The 24,497-nt window shown below is 39.1% G+C and overlaps 1 pseudogene; it reads left to right on the forward strand.

Annotated features, from left to right (window-relative positions):
- Positions 1-2,116: 2,116 nt before the first annotated feature.
- Positions 2,117-22,691, forward strand: LOC140235397 (medium-chain acyl-CoA ligase ACSF2, mitochondrial-like; annotated as a pseudogene).
- Positions 22,692-24,497: the final 1,806 nt, after the last annotated feature.

Consider the following 24,497-nt stretch of genomic DNA (forward strand, 5'->3'; position numbering starts at 1 on the left):
GCTTACAAAACATGGAATTCTTGTCATTTTTTGCTTATTAAATCTCACAATATTATAGTGACGACCTTATTGATAACGATTTATACCAACAAAGTGAGGACTTGAAAAAATACTCTAAATTAGTACGAGCGAGTGAGCCGAAATTTGTATATTTCTGCGTCATCATTACGTTTTTTTCTTATCTTTTTGATTTTTTTTTGCGCCCCCCCCCCCCGTATGTTCGAAACTGTTGGCGTCCTCTTTTGATAAAATCGGTGATCGCTTCAGAACGAATGAAATTGCAATCGCTGCTCCATGTAACATTTTTCCTGCTAAATATAAAATGACATGAGTGAACACAATAGACATTATTATTTTGTCCGCGTCATCGTCACGTTTTGTTCTCTTCTTCTCTTTTTTTATTCAAATTTTGGCGAGCGAGAGCAGCGAGCGAGCCGAAAATTTTTGTATTTCAGCTTTCAAATCATGAAACTCTTGTCATTTTTTGCTTATCAAGTCTTACAATATAGTGACGGCCTTATAGATAACGATTTATACCAACAAACCGAGGACTTGAAAAAATACTCTAAATTAGTACGAGCGAGTGAGCCGAAATTTGTATATTTCCGCGTCATCATTACGTCTTGTTAATTATCTTGTTTGATTCGGGGTTTTTGCGCCTCCCTCCCCCCCCCCCCCCCCCCAGTATGTTCGAAACCGTTGGCGCGTTCTTATGATCCAATTGGCGATCGCTTCAGAACGAAAGAAATTGCAGCCGCTGCTCCGTGAAACATTTTGCCTGCTAAATATGAAATGACATGTGTGAACACAATAGACACTGTCAATTTGTCATCATCATGTTTTGTTCTTACCTTCTTTTTTTATATAAATTTTGGCGAGCGAGCGCCAAAATACCCAGGTTTGCCTCTCCAATGTCGACATATTTTCCAACCCATGCACACCGGATAATAATGGTCAAACTGCAGATTTTATGTTTATATTTATAAATCCAGACCCTTATCCACTTTACATAATAGGCCCTAGGAAGGCTGTATGTACAGCGCATTTTCTATAGGCCTAGACCCTAAAGCGCTTTTACATACATAAACAGCAATATATGAGACATGATGAATTAATGAAACTTACATTGATACAAATTGATATAAGCATTGATAGTGACAAAATTATACAAGCGTCCCGTTATAATAAAGTCCTCAACGGGACCGGTAGCTTTCTTTCTTTATATTTCGTCACAGCTGAATAGTATAAGGCCTATAGTACATAAAGATGAAATGACAATTATTTTTGGACCTGAATCTTAACTTCGTTGTATTTTACTATAACCGTGTTCATTATAACGGGATTGCATGTCTGTATGCCATATCTAACATGAATGTCATGTTTTTATGCTGCATTATTATGTTAATGATTGCTTATTCTGAACGTATAATACCATCTACTATGATAAAATCACATTTATTTCATTTTCTTTCTTATGAGAGAAGTGCAGTGGAAATGAAACTTCAAACTTGACAATCTGAAACTTCTTGAACAATGAATTTAATGATTTATTCACTTATCTCTTCTAATACCATGGTTACTATGCAACAAAAACATGTGGAACTCTAAAATTAAAAGAAAATTATCACCACCATGTTCCAATTTTATTTAACCTTCTAACAATCTTCTTGGTCTTGTGTACATTTTCTTATTGACAGTCAGCGCTGTCTGAAACTGCACTTACAATACTGTAGTAAGAGCCAAAACTTTTGGTAGCGAGCCGCTGCCCGGACAAGGCACTGTGATGTAGAGGTACACGTATAGCTAGAATTTCAAATCACCCAACTAGACCTTGATTGTTTTTATACCACATTGTGAGATGTCACACAGTTCCCAATAATGAGTGCTTAACTTCTTTGGTCTGGAAGTTGAAATTAAGAATGATTTGATGCAGTGATTTTTCCAAGGAAGCAGTCTATATTATGATAAATAAGTTGCATATTTTGACGCCTAATGGTATGGGTGTTTTATAGACAGAAAACAAAAATGAAGACGCTTTCTCTTGCTGATCAGTATCACATTTTATTCATGAATAATTCGACTTTGACTAGTCCTTCATGAGCTAATTATTTACATGATGTTGATTTCGTCAGTGTAAGCGCGCTCTGCGCCCATTGGTCACAACATTTTACTCACTTTTTTAAAAAACATTTATATGTATCATTGATACACTTGTTCGTTTATATCGATACTGCTATCTTTTTTGAATCGACGATGTTAAAAATCACGTGTGATTCGTTGCGAGATTCTTAAGAGTTTTTACTTTGCACCAATCACCATCAGGTTTCCGTAGGTTGTAGGTTAACACTGCAGTGACTATTCCTATACTTAAAGGGGAACATCTTTCAGTGGGATAATCAAAATAAATATATATCTTTTTCAAAGGAAATAGATCAAACAACGACGTAAATAGTTAATGTTTGCATCCTATAGATGTACAACAGAATGTGTCAGTCAAGGTCACTTCAGGACTTTTTGATTGTTTGTTTCCAAGCGTTGATCATTGATAATAGACCTGTATTTATATAATCACGCTATCATCATCCCTGGAATAACGTCAATTCAACCTCCCTCCCCCAGCAGCGATTAGAGTAATGGACATGTCTCATCGGTTTCACGACATTCTCACATTACTCTCTTAAAAAAAAAAAAAAAAAAAAAAAAAAAAAAATCGAGTGAAAATTTTCACTCTTGAAGGAGTGAATACAAAAAAGAGTGAATTTAGAGTGAAATTGGAGTGAATTTCGCGTGAAAATGTTCATTTTCACTAATTTTGATGGTATAGTGTGAATTTCTTGTATTTACTTTTCTTTGCCGATTACTTTACAGGATGTTCACAGGCTGTTATTCTTTTTTTAGGATATGTTGGCAAAATTTTGTTGTAGATTTATACGCCTATATTAGGTTGTGTTTATTATGTGTTAAACATTATAATTATTGTATGGTATCCATGATATCGTGTTTCTCCCCATAAAATTAGCTCAATCGCAAAATCTTTATACTCTCTATATTTTTTTAGATCGAGATCAGGGACAAATCCAAAATTATATTGAAATTCTCAATCTATAGATTTAGAAGTCAATCTTTTTTTTTTCTCTCTCTGTCTTATTCTGGATTTGTCCCTTACCACAAAAACAGATTGATTTCCAATCTAAGGAATTTAGAAAGCAGGGTTTTAATAGGTAGAATGATGTTATTTCCTTTGCAGCCCTGAGGAAAGTCCACTAAAGGACCGAAACTTCGGCCAATGAAAATATCTGCTTTGAACATTCCACTTCTCACTATGTACTACGTGCACAGGTTCATTCAACTTGTACAGTTCTCACGTATAATCAGTCTATATCATAATTTTGTGTCATTGTGTGTGTGTGTGTGTGTGTGTGTGTGTGTGTGTGTGTGTGTGTAGCATACGCACCAACAGCACTAGCTACGTTAGTGGTCATGCCTTCGATACCAGCGGGCCACGGAAAGACGCTGGGCAACACAGTCGATGACGTCACCGAGAAGTTCCACGACAATGATTTTCTTGTCTTTCTGGAGGATGGATACAGGCGGACGTTTAGTCAGTTTCGAGACGAAGTGAGAATGACCTTCAGTTCTACCACTAACTATTTACGATTTATCTTTCTCTTTTTCTCACTGTCATATACATTAAAAAAAAGTATAAGTCAATCTTGTGAGTGTATCGTTTGCTGTTAGACAATTTGTCTTCAGCAATATAGCGTTACGAATATCAGTCAACATGGCCATAAAAATCCCAACAAAACAAAACAACCCCCTGAAACTTTAACGATGAGATCCTTCAGAGGTAAAGCTGATTTTTTTTTTTCATATTTTGGAGATAATCTTAATTCTGTCATGCATGTACAAATGCATTGTTTGCCATTGGATATAGCACTGTTGTTTCTTGCATGATTTTTTTTCTTTCAATATAACAACATGATGCTCTTAAGAACTCTGACTTTTTTTCTCTCTCTCCCTCTTTTAATAATTCTCAGATGGATAGATTGGCAGCAGGCTTGGTATCGATAGGTATCGTTCATGGTGATCGAGTGGGGCCGAACTCGCTCGAATGGGTGCTGACCATGTTTGCTACAACTCGTACTGGCGCCACCTTGGTTAACCTCAATCCTGCCTATTTGACGAGTGACATCGAATTTGCCATCAAAAAGGTACGCATTTACACAGATCCTCCTTAAACGTAAATACCTGTAATTAACCATGTAAACACACACACACACACACACACACACACACGTCAAATCATAATCCCCAAACAAGCTATTGCCTCTGTTTAGATATGGATAGCTTTCACCAGAGCCCTCTAACTATCAGAATATATACTTTCAGGTATTCTAGCTAATTAGTATTCATGCCCACATCATCATGTCTTCTTCATCTGGAAACAAAAACTTACAACAGAAATTTATAAGACAACGTTAAAAACTTACCAATGGTGCTGTAAAGTCAGAAGAGTAACTACAATTTCACCTTTGCTCTGTATCTCGCCCACCCACCAATCTATCGCATATAATAATAATAATAATAATAATAGCTGGTTTTTTATATAGCGCATTTCACACACTTCAGGGTTTCAATGCGCTTCATTCTGGTCCAATTCATTCTGGTCCTTAATAATTTGCATGAAGTCGGGGTTCTTGACGTCTGTGAGTGTATAGGTTTCTTGCACCTTTACACTCCGGTCCTCCTTTAACGTTTGATCCGAAGAACCACGCCCGATTCCACGCTTATAATGATTGTGTTAAAATTTCGATTTTACGGGATAGAAAATCAAACAAGAACATCTGGGACCATTTCACAATGCAACGACAAACAACAAATAAACAACAATGTTGCTGAACAGCACAACACAAACATGAAACAAACGATCATAAAAAAAAAAACCTGACAGGAATTATCATTCTTCTTCTTTTCGACATTGAGGTGTCTGCTGCTTTAATTCTCTATTTCCTTATCTGGTTTGTAGGAGAAATTGTTAGTGAAATAATGGTGATGATGTTGATGAAAACAGTAATGACGAGGAAGATGATGGTCATGGTGATGGTGATGACGGTTACAGCTCGTTATTCCGAATGTTCGTTATTCCGAAGGCTCTTTATTCCTAAGATTCGTTATTCCGAAGGTTCATTGTTCCGAATTTCATTTTCGGATTAACCAATCTTCGGAATAACGAACCTTCGGAATAACGACACAAATTTTCGGATTAACGAACCTGTTGGTATAGGGATTTTGCGTGTTTCGGATTAACGACCCTTCGGAATAACGAACCTTCGGTATAGCGAACCTTCGGAATAACGAACAGCACCCGTGATGACAATGTTATTGACAGTAATGATAAAAGTTGAATCAACATTGTATCGATATAATAATATTGGATGGTTGTATAATCAAGAATGCTTTATTCACATTATTTTGAAAGAGGTTGGGCTTAAAGCTATTGTGGCGTCAAAGCCATTCCGCATGTTGAATTACTACGCGATGCTAGCCGACCTGTGCCCTGAGCTGAAGGACGCAGACCCCGGACGACTCCGAAGCAAACGGTAAAGTAACACCGGCGTCTTTTTTTCAGTGGCATTAGTAAGTCTAGAGTACATGGTACAACATCCACCAGTGATCTGTATCTTTCCAGATCCGCCCAGCTCCTACATTATATTGTAGGATGATGATTCGATCTGTGTCTACAAATCATGACTCTTTTGATCTACAGGCTTACAAATTCTTCCTATAGATGATTATGTTTCCGTATGTCATGTGTGTTGTAGAGTTTCCTCGTTTTCATGAGATTTGGCATAAGGAATGTCTCAAGGGGGAAAAATGGTCTCATCAGTAAGGCGACTTGTCAGCACTAATGAGCGTGCTATTCAGCTGCATATTAAGAGTCTCTTAGATGGATCCTATAGAAACAATATCAAATTTATTAGATCACTGAATTATTTTCACTCACCAATGTAAGGTTGCTAAAAGGTTACGACTGACGGGTATTCTGCACACGGGACGTCACAGGGGATGGTTCTGTCTTCACATTGGTCTGCAATCTTCAATCGGGCTAGACCTCCGTCATGTCTATTTTGATGGGAATGAATATGCAGAATGACCTATACATAAGGAGCAAAATCAAATAGCTTCCAACCACTTTTTCCCAGTTGAGGGGCCGCGAAACCGGGGGGGGGGGGGGGGAGGCTGAACAGCCCCACCCCGTACGTTTGGTTGAAAAAAGACGAAAAAACAATGACATTGAGGGCTCCTCCAGATTTTTCCCGTGAAAGGGAGGGGCTGAATTCGCATTGACTCTTGACTCAACCAACCGAGAGCACTCTCCTCCACCAATCCAGCCCCCCCCCCCCTTACTGAAAGAGTTCCGGGACCCCTGCAATTGGCTTTGGAACTTTCTCGTCATGCTTGCAAAGAAGCATAACATTTCAACATAAGAACATAGAAAAGGACAAATTCCCTGATCACTTTCCCCAAATACCCTTCAAAACAGCATGCCGTCACTGCAATCTGTTATTACAATGGGCAACGAACACCATCCAGGAGCTTTGACTTTCGACGACGTTCTCTCCCTAGGGAGACAGGAGCATTATGACGTCATCCACCGCTGCAAGAAGACCGTCCAGTTTGATGACGTCGCCCACATCGTCTTTACATCTGTAAGTATAACGTGTCTTAATATTGCTTGCATTTTACTCTTTTCTTCAAATACAAAATATAAAACCGAATCCATCTTACGCTTGGGTGTAATTGAGATAGAGAATTTCAGAACAAATTCAATCAATCTGAATGGGCTAAGGTTTCTACATTGATACAAGGAAATGCGATACCTACGCGGATAAACTGAATGAACAATCCGCGATTTTAAAAGGGAAATGTAACTTTTCATCTTAACATTTTATGTCCTACGGTTTCCTTAGGTAACTAATCACACATTTTTTTTTTTCTAGGCCTACATTGCCATGATGACAGATGTTTATTTGTCTTTTGTTTAGGATGTTGCCTGTATAGACCGATTCAAGCAACTGTTCATGGAAGTGCGCCCTCTTAAGGCGACGCCATAACTGGGGGCCAAACAGGCCGGGTCGGCAAGCGCCCTGCGTGCGTGGCAAGGGTGCCATGCCAGCGGCAGCCAGTGCTTTTACCACCCGGCGCCGCAGCGCCGGCCAGCTAGCTATCTCTGGCGCTGGCAGCGATCGACGCATCTGGCTTTGTCTCAACTATAGTCATTTTTTTTTTTCGCTAGCTGATTAAATATAAATAAAATTATAAACAACTTGTACCGACTATGAGCGAATGGGTAGATGACATACGGCTGTAGCCAAAACTTGAATTTCAAGGTAAATATCGGTACGATCCGTGAGTGTTTGTAGACTCTATTTCTTTGGCGATGACTCGGGTACTCGCATGTAAGCCCCGTATATTCACATTTGTGTAAGAGAATAAAAACCGCTGGGGAGAATTATTGCTAGGCGCAGGCAGACGTCTTGCTAGTAAGCCTAGACTGTTGACAAGTTAACTGATATAATTAGATACAATGGATAAGAATCGTGAGCTAAATATGGCGCAATAAATTGCAAGCTATCAGTTAACTTAATCTTTTTAGGGCAGGCTTTTGCCTTTACTCGGGAGTGTCGGGCCAGCAGGGTCACGTCTAACGTTAGATCTTGTCTAGAAATCTAGGCAAGAGTCCAGACTAGATCTAGACCTATTGACTTCTAGAACCCTAACGTTACATCCTATATCATTTTCGGTTGTCGATAACTTCAGGCAAGCCTAACTAAGTAAACCAAACGGAATATAAGTCTAGGCGTTTCTAACGACTACGTCGCCTGATGTCTACTTTTACAACCAAAACTTCCACTGTTTTAGGTCTAAGTAACCTTGCATACTTAACATCACGCTAACGCCTAATATTATAATCTACAAAAGTGATTTTTAAATCATACTTTCTTAGTATGAATCCATGAAACGGATATGTTTGTCACCATCCATGGTTTAGTATTTTTAAGTATCACTTTATCAAAAGTCAAATTCAGAGTTCCAGGTCAAAATTGAATAGGCCTATGGTCAATTCAGTGCTGAACATTGAAGAAGTGAAAACAATATAAGAATTTAACGCATCTTGAAACATTTATTTAGCTGTAGTGTAGGCTGTAAAATGTTTGTCATAATAATAAAGTCTAGCCAGGAAGTGTATTCTAACTTTGGCAAGTAGGACACCAAGGATAAGAAAAGAAAATCACTGAATTATCAAATTCTTTGATCTAAACTTGTCTTCTAAGATGAACAACATATTTTACGAATATGCAGTGATAACCCAATTAAAATACTTAATAGAGAATCTAGTAGACATAGTTTGTTTCGAAATCTGTGCATTTTTTATACCGTTGTATTTCACTCGTCTTTAATTCTTGCCTTAATTTATCATGCGTCAGCGGTGTCTGAATTTCACACACTGCCGTGCAGCTTCCATTTCCATTTTTTTCTGTTATTTGTGCACCCAGCAACTGCACAATATGTTTTCCTGATCCTTCCTTTGAGGCTTTCATTGTAGATCAATATGTCTGAATCACTCATATCAATTTTTCCAAAAGAAAAGCATTAAAAGCCGCTGAATGACTTTTCCCAAAGTGAGTAAACAATCACAATATTAGCGCGGCGGTCGCCGGCCGCGGCGCAGCGGCCAGGCCCGGCTAACTATGCGCGATGGGTACGCTAGGCTGCTGAGCTGCAAGTGTAACTCGCTGGGTAGCTAGCTCGCTGGAAGCCCCCGTTGGCCCCCAGTTATGGCCAGTGGCCAGTGCCGTATATTAAGAGAGTCTGGCCAACTCGGTTTTTGGCTTATGTGTTTTGAAGCCTGTGATTGGTCAAAAGCTGGTCCCGTGATCTACAGGCGCCATGTTGTTACCAAAGTCAATCACGCGGGCGCGAGCAAAGCTCATACGCAGTGCCCATTGTTCATTACGCGCAGCTACGCGCTAATTTTGTTTGCCTTTGGGAAATCCCCAATATCAGTCACGGTGCAGTGGGGATAATGAATTGTCATTGCCGTTGTCTACTTTATTGAAGTAGAAGGTATATAATATATCATTTTAAAGTTATTTTGATATGTTTCTGCGAAAAACTGAAGATTTGTCATGCCTAAATTCCTGCCCAGCATGGCGTTGCTTGAACCACCTGACTCATGTGTAATGATGCACCGCTTTCCGACAGATCCAAAACGAAGGAAAAAAAAAAAAAAGGTGAGAAATCAGTGTGCGACGGGAAAACTGTATAATATGTTTTCTTTGGATTCCTCACGGTGTCTTTCAGACTATCCAAGTTTTGATTTACATTTGTATGCCAGCGCCATAACGTACGAAGTGTAGCCTGAGGCATCTGTTTTGGTCGTCCGTCCGTCCTTCTGTCTGTCCTTCATTCCGTAATCATTTTTTGGACACCGTTTGTAATGAAACTGTTTGACATAAGATGCATATGTGTGAGTGGACGAAGTTTTGTCTTTAGCTTATAAACTTTTGTGTGAAAGTGAAAGGTCAAAATCATGTACATAATGGTTAAATTCTTAAAACAATATTACTATTTCCCACATATCTACATGCAATTTTTGAAGGTGAGTACATGTATTTCCAGACAAAACTTACTGCGGCGACTATGATTCTCTTGTGATTTATTTACTAGTATTTATTTATTCATTTATTGGGGGGTAGGGGTGGGGTCATGGGAGGGGGCCAAAGGTCAAGGATCAATGTCAGGTAAAATGTTAAAATTCTAGTATCTATTGTTAGGATATTATTACCCAGTTCCTCCGTACCTTAGAGATTACCCAATGCAAAAACTTAAAACCAAACACGGTATTCGCATGCCATCATTACTACACAGTTACGCGTATATTTATAGGGAAAGATTTTGGCCATGATGGTCAGAGGTCAAGTGAAAATAGTCAAATGACAAGATTTTCCACATATTTTTAAAATAACCACTTAAGGTATTGCCATGAAGTATAGATAGGTTAACTGACGAGTAAAAAATGCTCAAATTCCTTAATACTTGCTCTCTTAAACAATAAAAGTCATCCATTCACACTTAGTTCAAGGAAAGTAAACACTGGACGTATTATATCTTATGACAAACATGCCATTTTTTTTCTGTCAATTATATGAAACTGACGTGTAACATTGTCTAGACGTACTCTACCGTATGTACCAAAAAAAAAAAAAAAATTACAACGGGACTCTCCGCATTGATATCTTTAAAAATAGTCAATCAATCTAAATACAAATTCATGGTATGAAACTATAACTCATTGCCCACATTATTTACAGAAAACCCCATTCGATTTGCTTCAGTGGTCAAAGAGAAATTAGGGGTTTTGTAGAAGATGTCAGAAATCTCTTCCCTCCAAGTTCTGTATATTGTATTCTCACACAATTAAGAGCATCGTAAGAATCAGACTCATGACATGCTTTACAACAATCCACTTTTCTCTGTGACCGCTTTACCAAATTGAGAGCTAAGATATTGTATTTCAAGACTCTGAAGTAGCATTTAAACAGTTTAATCCTATTGGGTGTTATCAATGCGAAAATCTGATTGTGATTTTTTTTTTTTTTTTTTTTTTGGGGGGGGGGGGACATACTGTACACCTGCTAAGAGAACAATGTAATATGGCTGAGGTATACGCCGGTAGCCACTTGGACAATTTTATTTGTTTTTAAACTATATCTATATTAAATGATCCTGAACGTGTAGTTTATATTTGGTACGGATGTCGCTGAGGATATCCCTAATCATCATATTATCTTATCCAGGTATTTGTGCTTTCGTTCAATTACAGGTCTTTTTAAAAACTATTTCTAAACAATTTGAGATCATTTTACATACCTTTAAGGTATATTATGAAATGATCTCAAATAATAAGCACTTGCCAATGATGTTTCATGTTGTACATTGTACATAGGCGTTTTCCTTTTGGATTACCTAGAAGGCCTTCATGTCTGTTTCATTATGACTATATGGTACTAAATAGGATGGTAATTGAGGGTTATTTACGTGCTAAACAGTAATAAGTTAATAACTGTGGAATTCGTCTATTGCCTGTGCACTGCTAGAATTGTAAATTTATTTATCATGTTGTACAATATTCTTGTTCCCTGGACAGCTTGCTAATACAATATAGCATACAGTCTAGTGAAAGTGTATGACACGGCATACTGTGAATTCTTCTTTTATTTTTACAGCAAAAAAAAAAAAAAAATATTTATATTCAAGAATTATGTCCTTTAGACAGCTTCCCTATACCTGGGTGCTTGTGTCTGCAATGGTCTATTCAAATGTGTAAAATGATTGACGATTGTTGGCTTTGTTCAACATGGATGGAATGAAAGAGTGTCCCTCCCCCAACCTACACCCTTTCTCTCTCTGTGTCTCTCCCTCTCTCTCTATAATAAAAAAAAAAAAGTCAAGCAATACAGTGCCTTGCGCCTTTGGGACGCCTGCGCGTAACGCTAACCCCCAAGCGCACACGCTAGAACCTTAAGCGCACTGTACGCTGGGTAACGACATGGCGTCCAATTTATGAGTTGGCCAGACTCTCTTAATATAGACCGTTTCAATTTCGATGGCCTATTCACCTACCGCCGCTAGCGGCGCTATAACGGCCGCCATAACTGGGGGCCAACGGGGGCTCCCAGCGAGCTAGCTACCCAGCGAGTTGCACTTGCAGCTAGCAGCCCAGCGTACCCATCGCGCATAATTAGCCGGGCGCGGCCGCATGCGCCGCCGGCGGCCGCTGGGTCGGCGACCGCCGCGCTAAAATTGTGATTGTTTTACTCACTGTGGAAAAGTCATTCAGCGGCATTTAATGCCTTTCTTTTGGACAAATTGAGTAATTCAGACATATCGATCTAAAATTAATGAAAGCTTCAAAGGATCAGAAAAAAACAAACACATATTGTGCAGTTGTTTGGGTGCACAAAATAAAATAACAGGCGAAAAAACGGAAACGGAAGCTGCACGTCAGTGTGTAAAATTCAGACACTACTGACGCATGGTGAATATAATATACACTTAAATGAAACACAGCGGTATAAAAAATGCACAGATTTTTGAAACAAACTTTGGCCTATGCCTAATAGATTCTCTTGATTAGGCTAAATCACTGCATATTCATATTCGTGAAATAAAGTTGTTCATTTTAGAAGACAGATGGTTCAGATCAAAGATTTTGAGAATTAATTAAATATAGGCCTATATATATATATATATATATATATAAATTATATATAGGCCCTATATATATCAAATGCTTGGTGCAATACTTACAAAAGTTAGAATACACTTCCTGGCTACTAGTATACTACATTGTATATGACAAACATTTTAAAGCCTACACTACAGCCAAATGTATGTTTCAAGATGTGTAAAAAAAAAAAAAATCTTATATTGTAAATTTTTACTTCTTCACTAAGCGTTCAGCATTAAATTGACCATTGGGCCTGGAACTCTGAATTTGAATTTGGTGGCAAACATCCGTTTCATAAGCATAATTTTGATTTGAAAATCACTTTTGTAGATTATAATTTTAGGCGTTAGCGCGATGTTAAATGCAAGGTTACTTAGACCTTAAACAGTAGAATGTTTGGTTGTTGACATCAGGCGACGTAAATTAACTTCTTAAGTTTGTACGGCTTAGAAACGCCTAGATTTGCCTTCAGTTTGGTTTACTTAGTTAGACTTGCCGGAAGTTAGTGACAACCGAAAATGATATAGGATGTAGCTAACGTTAGAGGGTTCTAGGTAGAAGTCAATAGGTCTAGACGGGTCTAGATCTAGTCTGGACTGTTGCCTAGAATTCTAGTCAAGATCTAAAAAACGTTAGACAGACTTTACCCCACTGGTCCGAGAAAAGGCAAAAGCCTAAAAAGGTTTAAGTTAACTGATCTTATTAGTTGCTTTGATAGCGCCATATCTACTATCTAGCTCAAAACTGATTCATTATTTGTATTTAATTATATCAGTTAACTGCTTAACAGTCTAGGCTTACTATCTAGACGTCTGTCTGCGCCTAGCCATAGTTCTCCCCAGGTGTTTTTTATCCTCTTACACAAATGTGAATATAGATCTAATGTTAAGGGACTTGCACGCGAGTACCTATACCCAGGTCATCGCAAAAGAAAGTAGAGTCTAACGTGTTACAATTCCACTCACGGATCGTACCGATATTTACCTTGTTTTGGCTACAGCCGTATATGCCATCTACCCATTCGCTCATAGTCGGTATAAGTTGTTTAATTCTATTAATTAGCTAACGAAAAAAAAAAAAGTAGACGTTAGAGTTGTCACAAATCCAGATGCGTCGATCGCTGCCAGCGCCAGAGATAGCTAGCTGGCCGGCTGGCGCCGGGTGGTAAAAGCACTGGCTGCCGCTGGCACCCTTGCCTCGCACGCACGGCGCTTGCCGACCCGGCCTGGTTGGCCCCCAGTAATGGCGTCGCCTTAAGAGGGCGCACTTCCATGAACAGTCACTTGAATCGGTCTATACGGCACTGCCAGTGGCGACCTTATAGCGCCGCTAGCGGCGGTAGGTGAATAGGTCATCGAAATTGAATCGGGCCCTGTATGCGTGTATGTGTGGTGGTTGTAATTTGTGTATGTGCGTGGGCACGCATGTTTACCATTTAAACAAGCACCATTTTGATTTTGACGAAAAACAGGGTACAACTGGGAATCATCCAAAAGCAGCGTGTCTAACGCACTTCCACATCCTAAACAACGTGAGAATCCTCAACCATGTACGAGGGATTGACGACATTATAAAGGTTAGAGTGAGAATATTTTCCTGTCTTTGCATACACACACACACGCATACACACACACATGCACGCACACATACACACAGATGATTAAAGGGATGGTACAGTATTGGTGGAGATAAGAATTGGGCTTTTAACTTTTTGTGAGATACTAAGAAAACACGTATGATATAGTACAGAGCATACCATTTTAAGAGGAATTCAAAGTTTATTTGATGAAAATCGGGTTTGGAATGATTGAAACATCCAAAAACAAAGTAACACAAAGCAATCGTAATAAAGTGTGGGTCCCACACTGTATTAGAATCATTCTTTTTTGGATATCTCAGCCATTTCAAAACCAATTTTCATCAAATAAGCATTCAATTCCTCATAGAATTACATGCTCTTTCATATTTCATAAGAGGTTTCTCATTATCTCACCAAAAAATGTTAGAAACTTGAAATTAGGTCTCAACCAAAACTATACAATCCCTTTAATAATGTTATGTGCACGTTCTTTCAGTGAAAAACCCCCCCAAAAATAATGTAAGTATTCACTGTGTATAGTGTTGATTGTTTCTGCTTTGTAACTTACTCAATAGGCCTGGTGTAACAGGCCTCGATGGCAGAACCATACTATGCAGATACCGGAATCTCGTGGGAATCATATTAATCTTGAAGTGACGGAATAGATGATGATATAACTGATTTAAAAAAAAAGACGAAGAAGAAATTTTGGACCTGATACACCAGTAATAAAACTGAGAAGCCTGGAGATGCGATTACAATTTTGTGATTAGCTATTAAAACCTAATTGTAGCATGATTCTACCTGTGTCATCGGGCTGTGATCTACGTTCAAACTGTGATATCATAACAATATTGTCATCATCACTACGGCCCTTTAATACCATGGAAAGAAGGAGATGTATAAAATTGCCTTCTAATGCAATGCTATTTCCTTTCAGGCGTTTTGTCTACCCGTCCCTCTCTTTCACACGGCCGGAACATTTGGTCTGTTCATGGGTGTATGCAAGGGGTGGGGGGGGGGGGGGGGGGGGTCGGGAGGGTCGTACGACCCCCCCCCCCCCCAAATTTTCAAAAGGTCCACTTTTTGTAAAAGACATTTTTGTTTTTTGAGGGCTTTTTACTCTATATAGGCCTACAACAGGAAAAAAAAAAGTGACCAGGTGGTGTAAATTTCGTAACTTAGTTTTAATATGCCATAATTTACCTTGTTTCTAAGCCGCACTGCCATGCCGAAAAAGTCACTTTTGTATGCACCAAATGGCCCCATTTTAAAATATAAAATTCAAAAACTCCCTACCGTGGGAGGGGGGACACCCCCCTCCCACACCCTCCCCCCGCTCGGTCGCTCCGCTCCCTCGCAAAGGTAAAGGTCCAAAAATTTTGATTACGACCCCCCCAGAAAAAATCCTGGATACACCCCTGCTGTTAACCTGTCTGCTCAGAGGGGATAAGACAGTGTTCCCTTCTGCAGTATTCAACGCAAAGTCTACTCTCGGGGCTTTGGAAGGGGAGTGGTAAGTAGGGCCTACACCATATCCGTTTCTGGTTTCCTTACAGGTTTACCGTCATTTTGTTAATCGGCAATCAAATCGATGAAATCGAAATGACAAATCAGAAAACAAGCAGATCAGAATCAAACTGCTGAAAATTTGTGACGAAAAAAAGGGCCACATAGTACATCCATACACAGATTTACGAACTCCCAGAGAAGCGCTTGAGTTTACAATACACGGACATACTTTGTTGTGTGACTATGTTCAGACGCTAATTTGATATGACTGCTTGTCCTACCTTCCTCGTTGAACACATCCTCTTTTTCTTCTTTCTTCTTTCTTCTTCTTCTTCTTCTCCTTCTTCTTCTTTTCCTCCTTCTTCTTCTTTTTCTTTCTTCTTTTCCTTCAGCTGCGGAACACTTGCAGCTGTCCCGACCATGCTCATCGACATTCTCAACCAACCCGAATCGCATTCATACGAGTTGTCTAACCTAGAGATCCTCACGGGAGCGAGTCACGTGCCAACAGAGTTACGAGAAAAGCTGATCTCAAGCGCAATGCCAGGGTCCATGTAAGTCCACTGAACCCACTCGGTAATACTCCCATTCCACAGAGATTTTTTTTTTCTCATCCGTCACTCATCGGAAGCAAAGATTGTCGCTTCCGGCCACCCACTGAAGTGTATCGGATCGCAGTCTGATGAATCCGACTTGGTTGGTCGAGTATCAGGTGAGAGTCACACAGGTCGTGCTTGATCCCTGTCGGACGATCTTGCCTCCTTGGATCATCGCCCGACACGTCTGACACTGACCCGATAGTCGACCAACACAAGCTGGATTCGTCGGACTGCGATCCGATACACTTCGGTGGATGTCCGGAAGCGATAAACTTAGCTTCGGATGAGTGACTGATGAGAGAAAATATCTGTGGAATGGGGGGGGGGGGGGGGGAGAGAGGGGGTATTATGCCACCCCAAAATACCCCGATAACCTTTGACACTGAATGCACATAATTACCAACTTACTGCATTGCGACAGTTAAAGTTCGTGTGTCTCTACCAACCGTGGAAACAAGTATGAATCCCAACTATACGACTCGTGACAAGACTCACTGTTCAGTTACGAGGATTAATATTTTATTCATTATTATGTGTGAGACAGTCATATCAGCCATCACCTGCTTGGTATTCTTTCTTTCTTTTTTTCGATATAGCGATAAAAAAATGCAACACACACCTTCACACGTATAAACTTATATATAAACTATTATTACAATACTATATATGCATGGCTCGACACTAACTTTTTTGTTTGGTTAAATCCTAAATTTCAAATTTTTGGTGGCCCGAGAGAAAAATTTGGTGTCCCGAAAAAAACCCCCAATAAAAAACATTAAAAGTCCTTTTTTTAATGAGTCAAATATTTAAGTTTTATGATAGTAAGAATTAGAAGTTGGACATATCTACTCATAAATAAACTTCAACAAACTTGCAACTCTCACTCTCAGGCACTCATTCAGTCCTTTTCATCCATCCTTTAAACAAATTTAACTGGTAATTTCCGGCGCAAAAAGTTACAAATTTGTTGACATACTTTTCAAAAAAATTTGGTGGCCCGAGGCGGGCCACCAAATTTGCCCTTTTTGGAAATTTGGGGGCCCGACTTTCATTTTTGGTGGCCCCGGGCCACCGGGCCACCGCTAGTGTCGAGCCCTGCTATATGGATGTATTTATTATAGTTACAATAATATATACTGTATACAGACGCAAAACAAACACCAACATACACACTTACAAACGCAATCTGAGAAAATACATCTAAAGAAGATGGTAATGTATTATTTGTTTCTGTTAAACACGCTCTAGACTCTGTATGGAATGGCGGAGACGGGACTCACTGTCACATTCACGCGTGTCGATGATCCTGAGGAGGAAAAATTGACGTCTGTCGGAAGACCAGTGCCTTGGGTTGAGGTATATTGATAATCAAACACTATAAGTGCACTTCTTTCCAGAACCATTTGTATGTAATGAAGATCGATCAACGACATGAACTAAGCAAGACACAAATCTCTATAACAGTCTCATAGGGATGTGTAACTCTTATGTTTGGTTTAGAGTTAAATCCACCAAATGCATTTACTTCACACCTGAAAATTTCACGGAGATTTCGAGCCCAAAGTTTGCATAGTTCATAATAGCCATGGGTAAATTTTGGTGAGAATATATATTGTTTAAAAGATGAAAGATTGGTACGTCAATTCTTAGAGGAAGATGTATATCAAGGGTTATGGCAATCTCAGCTGTCATGATTTGTCGTGACGTGAATGTTTTTCTCGCGTTGAAATCTTTAGGCAGAGAGTATATCATTTATTATGTTTGTTGACTTTGAGTGGGAGATTGTAACATCCTTTACGTTCCTTAACTGTACGACGCTCAAACATAATAGGTTATTCTTGTGTGCAAAGAGTTACGAAAACTCGTGCATTAAATTGACACGCTGCTCATCCTTGGATTCCCTACAATAAATTGGTCATACTGTGTCAAAACGACGTCAGGAAGAATAGTTGAACACTATGTTGGACTACACTCATGTTACACATTTTTGCCTTGAGCGCAGTTGCACCATTTTGTGTCTCTGGATATCTGGATCTCAATTGAAAAGCTACATGCATGCGTTACAAATTCGTGCATTCATGCATTCGTGTCTGTCTGACAACACGTTGCGCTGGTGATCAGGTGAAAGTAACGGATCCTGCATCAGAGGAAGTCCTCCCCGTCAACACACCGGGCGAAATTTGCGTTCGGAGTCCCTTCAACATGACGGGATATTGGGGCGATGAAGAGAGGACTGAGCAATCTGTCGATTCCGCGAGGTGGATGCATACTGGGTGAGAGTGGAGTTTTGTTAAGAAAAAAAATCTTTGCTTATATCTCACTAAATTTCAAGATATAAGGACACACAGTTTCGATTCCACTGTCTCGATTCCTTCATTGCCTTACACGCCATTTCTATGAAACGGCAAATTCTGAAATGGTAAAACTGTAACGCAGTATTTGGTATGTGCACAGTTCAAGACCCAGGCTGTCACTTGTCTTGTAGCTGTTGGAATTGTAAACTTTGAGATATGGTCCTGACGTGCAAAGTATAGTGATGGCGTGATGGAGGCATACATTGGCATACAGATATATTTGTATTGAAAAGGTTATGGTGACTCTTGTGAAACATCGTAGCGTGTGCAAGAATCTTACACCTGTGCATGCAGTGTACATTCCATCCCAGTTAGCTGATGACGGTGGTGACTGAGGAAGTCCGTCTGTAGTCACGATAGACGAATCTCGCTACAGCTCTTTGTACAGTTTCAACGAGTTCGACATTTTAACACTATTATAAATTTTAATTTGTATTTCAGATAATTGTACCTACACATTATAGACTACAAATTCTATTCTTGGTGACGTTATGTTATCAAATGAGATTTCCCCTTTAGCTTTTGTCGGCCGTTATGCTGGGATATCCCAACTATGATGACTAATGCATGATGATGCTTAATCGGAGGTATTACTGAATATCACTGAATGTGCACCATCTGTTTTCTTCTTCTTCAGTGATATAGGTGTGATGGATGAAGACGGTTATAGCGTAATCGACAGAATCAAGGATGTCGTGATTAGGGGCGGTGTCAACATTTATCCTGCCAACATAGAACGAGTCGTCCTAACCCATCCAAAAGTCCTTAACATCCAGGTAGGACGGGCTAGACATGACATTGTGTTATAGGATACCTCGGAAAAAACCCAGTGTTAGCATTTTTATTGAAAGCATATCCAAGAAATATAGGCCTACGTTTGTCAGCCATCGCAGACATCATAAATCATGGAAACAAAGTAACTTCTAAATATCAAAAAATTAGTGAAGGATGACACTGAAAAGTCTCCAGGTGTTAAGATATCAAGTCGATAACTGTCACCAAAGTTAAACTTTTAATTCAGAAAATTCTCAGTATGTATTAAAGACTGTTGGTAAAACATGTTTGGTTTAAACTATATAGTATACAAATAGCCCTATAAAACATGTTTTCCTCATAATTGTTATTTGCATATCGTAGATCCCTGAGCTGCTATGTATGCTTTATTAATGCTTCTGTAGTGCATTTCTTTGTTAAGAAGCAAGAGAACCCAAAACAAAATAAAATAACACAAAACAAAACAAAACAAACAGGAGACAGGTGTCATCAAGATGGCAAGTTAGTATTCAGGCTTCCTATATTAGTTTCCTCGGCGGTTTGATATTTCTCACTGTTATCATTCATGTATTTTTTTTTTTTTTTTTTTTTTACTCGAAGGTGATTGGTGTGCCAGATGAAAGACTCATTGAGGAACTTTGCGCATGCGTGATGTTAAAGTCTGGTGAAACATGTTCTGAGGATGAAATTCGCGCCTTCTGCAAGGGAAAGGTCGGTTCAAATTGACCGTCCTCTATGTGGCTTGAGTGTTTTAAAGGAAAGCATTTCATCTGCACTAGGAATATGTTGATGTTAAGTAAATTATGTATTGCTTTTTAACCAGTGTCGTGAGATGAAAAAACGACAACAAACAAACCAAACAAATTTTTTATACAGCGTCATTAGAACGAGGTCATCATAATATACTATAATGTACTATGGGCAGTGGCGTATCTAGGAGGGGGGGGGGGGGGGGCAAAGGGGGCACGTGCCCCGGGCGCCACTCCTTTGGGGCGCAAAAAACGAGAAAAAAAAACGAAAAAAAAAGAAGAAGAAAAAGAAAAAAAACGAAGAAGAAGAAAAAAGAAAAAAGAAAAGAAGAAGAAGAAGAAGAAGAAGAAGAAGAAGAAAAAAAAAAAAACTCGCCCGGAAAGGGGGGAAGGGAGAATGTTGGGGGGGGGGGGAGAAAACCAAATCAAACAAGATAAAAACAAAACATGATGATGACGTGGACAAAATGACAATGTTTATTGTGTTCACACAAGAATTCCATGTTCTGTCAGCTGAAATACAAAAATTTTCGGCTCGCTCGCTGCGTTCGCTTGCCAAAATTTATATAAATAAAGAAGGTAAGAACAAAACGTGATGATGACGCGGACAAAATGACACTATCTATTGTGTTCACACATGTCATTTTATATTTAGCAAGCAAAATGTTTCACGGAGCAGCGGCTGCAATTTCTTTCGTTCTGAAGCGATCGCCAATTGGATCAAAAGAATGCGCCAACGGTTTTAAACATACGGGGGGGGGGGGGGAGGGGGCGCAAAAAAATCAAGCAAGATAAGAACAAAACGTAATGATGACGAGGAAATATGCAAATTTCGGCTCAATCGCTCGTACAATTTAGAGTATTTTTTTCAAGTCCACAGTTTGTTGGTATAAATCGTTATCTATAAGGCCGTCACTATTATCTTGATTAGGATTGTAAGATTAAATAAGCAAAAAATGACAAGAATTCAATGTTTTGTAAGCTGAAATATTTTCGGCTCGCTCGCTGCGCTCGCTCGCCAAAATTTATCAAAAAAAAAAAAGAAGAAGATAAGAACAAAACGTGACGATGACGCGCACAAAATGACAATGTTTATTGTGTTCACACATGTCATTTTATATTAAGCAAGAAAAATGTTACACGGAGCAGCGGCTGCAATTTCATTCGTTCTGAAGCGATCGCCGATTGGATCAAGAGAGGACGCCAACGGTTTCGAACATATGGGGGGGGGGCGAAAAAAAAACAAATCAAAAAAGATAAGAACAAAACTTAATGATGACGCGGAAATATGCAAATTTCGGCTCACTCGCTCGTACTAATTTAGAGTACTAGTATTATAAGTCCTCAGTTTGTTGGTATAAATCGTTATCTATAAGGTCGTCACTATATCTTGATTAGAATTGTAAGATTTAATAAGCAAAAATTGACAAGAATCCCATGTTTTGTAAGCTGAAATAAAAAAATTTTCGGCTCGCTCGCTCGCCAAAAATTTATCAAAAAAAAAAAGAAAAAAAAAGAAAAAGAAAAAAGAGATAAGAACAAAACGTGATGATGACGTGGAAATATACAAATTTCGGCTAAATCGCGCGTACTAATTTAGAGTACTTTTGAAATTCCTAATGTAGTTTGTTGGTATAAATCGTTGTCTATAAGGCCGTCACTATATCTTGATTGGAATTGTAAGATTTGATTAGCAAAAAATGACAAAAATTCCATGTTTTGTAGGCTGAAATGCCAAAATTTTCGGCTCGCTCGCTGCGCTCGCTCGCCAAAATTTATCAAAATTCATTACATTTAAATCACCCTCAAAAGACCCCTTTAAAGTGCTTGAAAAAGCATATCATGTGGACTTGGTTTAAAGTCCCTACCGGGATGGGGTTGGGGTTGAACACTTTTTCAGAAATTAGGGGCGCAATTTTCGCGCTTGCCCCGGGCGCCGTTTTCCCTAGATACGCCACTGACTATGGGTTCTCTTCGCACCCTGGGAAGTTCGAAGTATCAAAAAACTTAAGTCAAGTAATGGTTGAAATCCTGCAGATTGACCATTTACGTACCTACCGAGGGTAGAAAGAGACTCTTTACTCTATTTTACTCAATAAAGATAAATTTTCAAGAGCCGCAGCACGCACCAATAATATTGTATACGATTTCCCCAGTCATTTGGCTTGTTTCCTGTTGTATTCAGAGTTAGATCACTAAAACCATTTTCTGCAGTCAGCTCTAATGACACACTCTTGGCGGTGGGTTAGGCTCCCTCCCCCCCCCCCCCCCACGCGAAAAAAAAAAAATGTTTTATTGAGTTTGCCTTTCGTCGAGCTTTGCATTAGACGATGATTGATTTATTAGTTCCGGATGTTATCAAAATAGCAATGCATGCACTTAGAGGCAAGAAAAGAAAAAAAAAAAGGGGGGGGGGACGTGTAAATATGCACGGCTGACGCCTTACGCACCATGCCGGCACTGGCATACACAAAAGGACCCTTTATTCACTTTCGTATTCATTTCTTAACTTTAACTTTAAAGGCCAGCACTATACACTACCGTGACTACCACGTTATGAAGGGCAAATGGCTTTTGTATTTGAAAGTATTGAATGGAAGGATTGCGATGTAATATTCACAGAATAAATTGAGTCAACTGCAATTTTGCGATGGGATTTTTTTTCTTGTCAAATAATGAATTATCATCACATCCCTCTCACAGGTGCAGCATTACATGGTCCCCCGCTACATTCAATTTGTCGACTCGTACCCCCTGAATCAAAGTGGAAAAATCCAGAAATTCAAGCTACGAGAGATAATGCTTGAGCGCCTGAATCTGACGTCGTAGGCATTGGTAGGTGTGTGGAGAATAAAGAAGGGAGAAACGACTTATGAGCTCATTTTAGCAATAGGTCTCCTGATTAATAAACCACTCAGATTTCTTTGTGACCAAAGGTATGAACCCAATGCCGAGTGCTTTCATATATTTTCCTTTTGTCCTCGTGTAGAGGAAAGACACCTCGACTGAGAATGCCCTGATGGCAAGTGCAGGACAATCTCAAATGGTAGTATATTAGCAGCTCCAAGAAAATATGAGGCAGTGATGATCAGTCCTTGCAATTCTCGACTGTCGTATCCTCTGAACTTTTCAGATTATACTTAATTCACTCATTTTGCCCTATTTCATCTTGTTTCTTCAGCAATTGCATTACTATTAGCGGGCAGGTTTTGATTCTCTGTCCTTCTGTTATTCATGTTATATTCTTGATAATTAGTCAGCTGAGAGGAAACAGATTTTTTTTTTTCTGAAATAATGTGACATTTCTTTACATAACTGATAGAGATAATGACAAATTTCGAGGTAGCCAAGGCACCCTTTAATGACACCACTTCCGCATCGGATAATAGATGTTCATGGCCGATAGACGAGAAGTCAATGCGAGTATGTGAATTATTCTAACATCATTGTACGACGAAAAGTACGAAAAAAATACTGCTAATAGTCCAGGCTAGAAGGCACCCAACCTTGTTTTTTGATATAATGTTTTTTGATGGTTTCTTGTCAATTCAAGGGTGCTGATTCCAAATCCGATTGATGCCACTCGCGTAACCTTGAGCATTTTCGGCAAAATGCAAAAATTCAAAATGGCCGCCTGATATGCTAATTCGGCCGTGATAAACACAATAATGTACATCATATGATAAATTATTCCACCAAACTTTGTACATTTCTGTTCCTAGAGTTACTCCATCTGCATTCGCAAGAGAATTTTCATTTCATATAGGTTCATTTAGTATCTAAAGCTAATTTTTTATTCAAAATGGCCGGCATTCCTATGCTTATGTACTATATGAATGGCAAAACATATGCATGGAAATATAGAACAAATTTACTGTATTTCCAGTCCCGAACCTACGCTGTCACGAAGTGTTGCATGTGTAATACAAATATGTTGGGTGTCACTTACAATATAGAGGCCTACGTTTGAGCATTTAATATTCATAAACCTTACGATGTTTAACACAATTTCTTATATATTTCATTTTGTCTCAACAACAACCATAAGTTCACTGAACGTCTTGCAAGAAATCAATATACCATCATATTCTACATGGAGGTTGAATATAAAATGTTATACTAACACAATATATTAAGAAGAATAGATGAGTGGTATTTATCAAATAATGTTGAAAATGGAGGGGAAGCTAGAAAGCAAAGCTTCTGATATGCATTCCCATAAAACCATATCAACAAAGTACAGAAAAATCCTACACAGTAAGTGCAGAGATACATGGTTGCAGACAAAAACACATCGGACATTAATGACGTAACTAAAAACCCTTTCAATGTATTTTTTTTTCCAGCAAGGAGTTGGGGGGGGGGGGGGGGATGGGAGGGAGGAGTCCTGAGGCGAGTTTGAAATGGATCATAACCTCCATCACTTCGATATTATCGAGCAAACTTGATTTTCTTCTTGAATTAAAACAACAAAAACTGGTGAAGGCCTAAACGAAACTGTCCAAACGCAATACCGTACAAACTATTCATTAAACATCAACCAAGGAGCAATGTGAGAGACCTCTTTCAGTTCTCTCACAGTTCCCAGGTGTTTATAATATACACTTTGACATCATGATCTCATTCAGTCTTGTC

This window comes from Diadema setosum, chromosome 11 (genome assembly GCF_964275005.1).
Source record: "Diadema setosum chromosome 11, eeDiaSeto1, whole genome shotgun sequence".
In the NCBI taxonomy this organism is placed as follows: domain Eukaryota; kingdom Metazoa; phylum Echinodermata; class Echinoidea; order Diadematoida; family Diadematidae; genus Diadema; species Diadema setosum.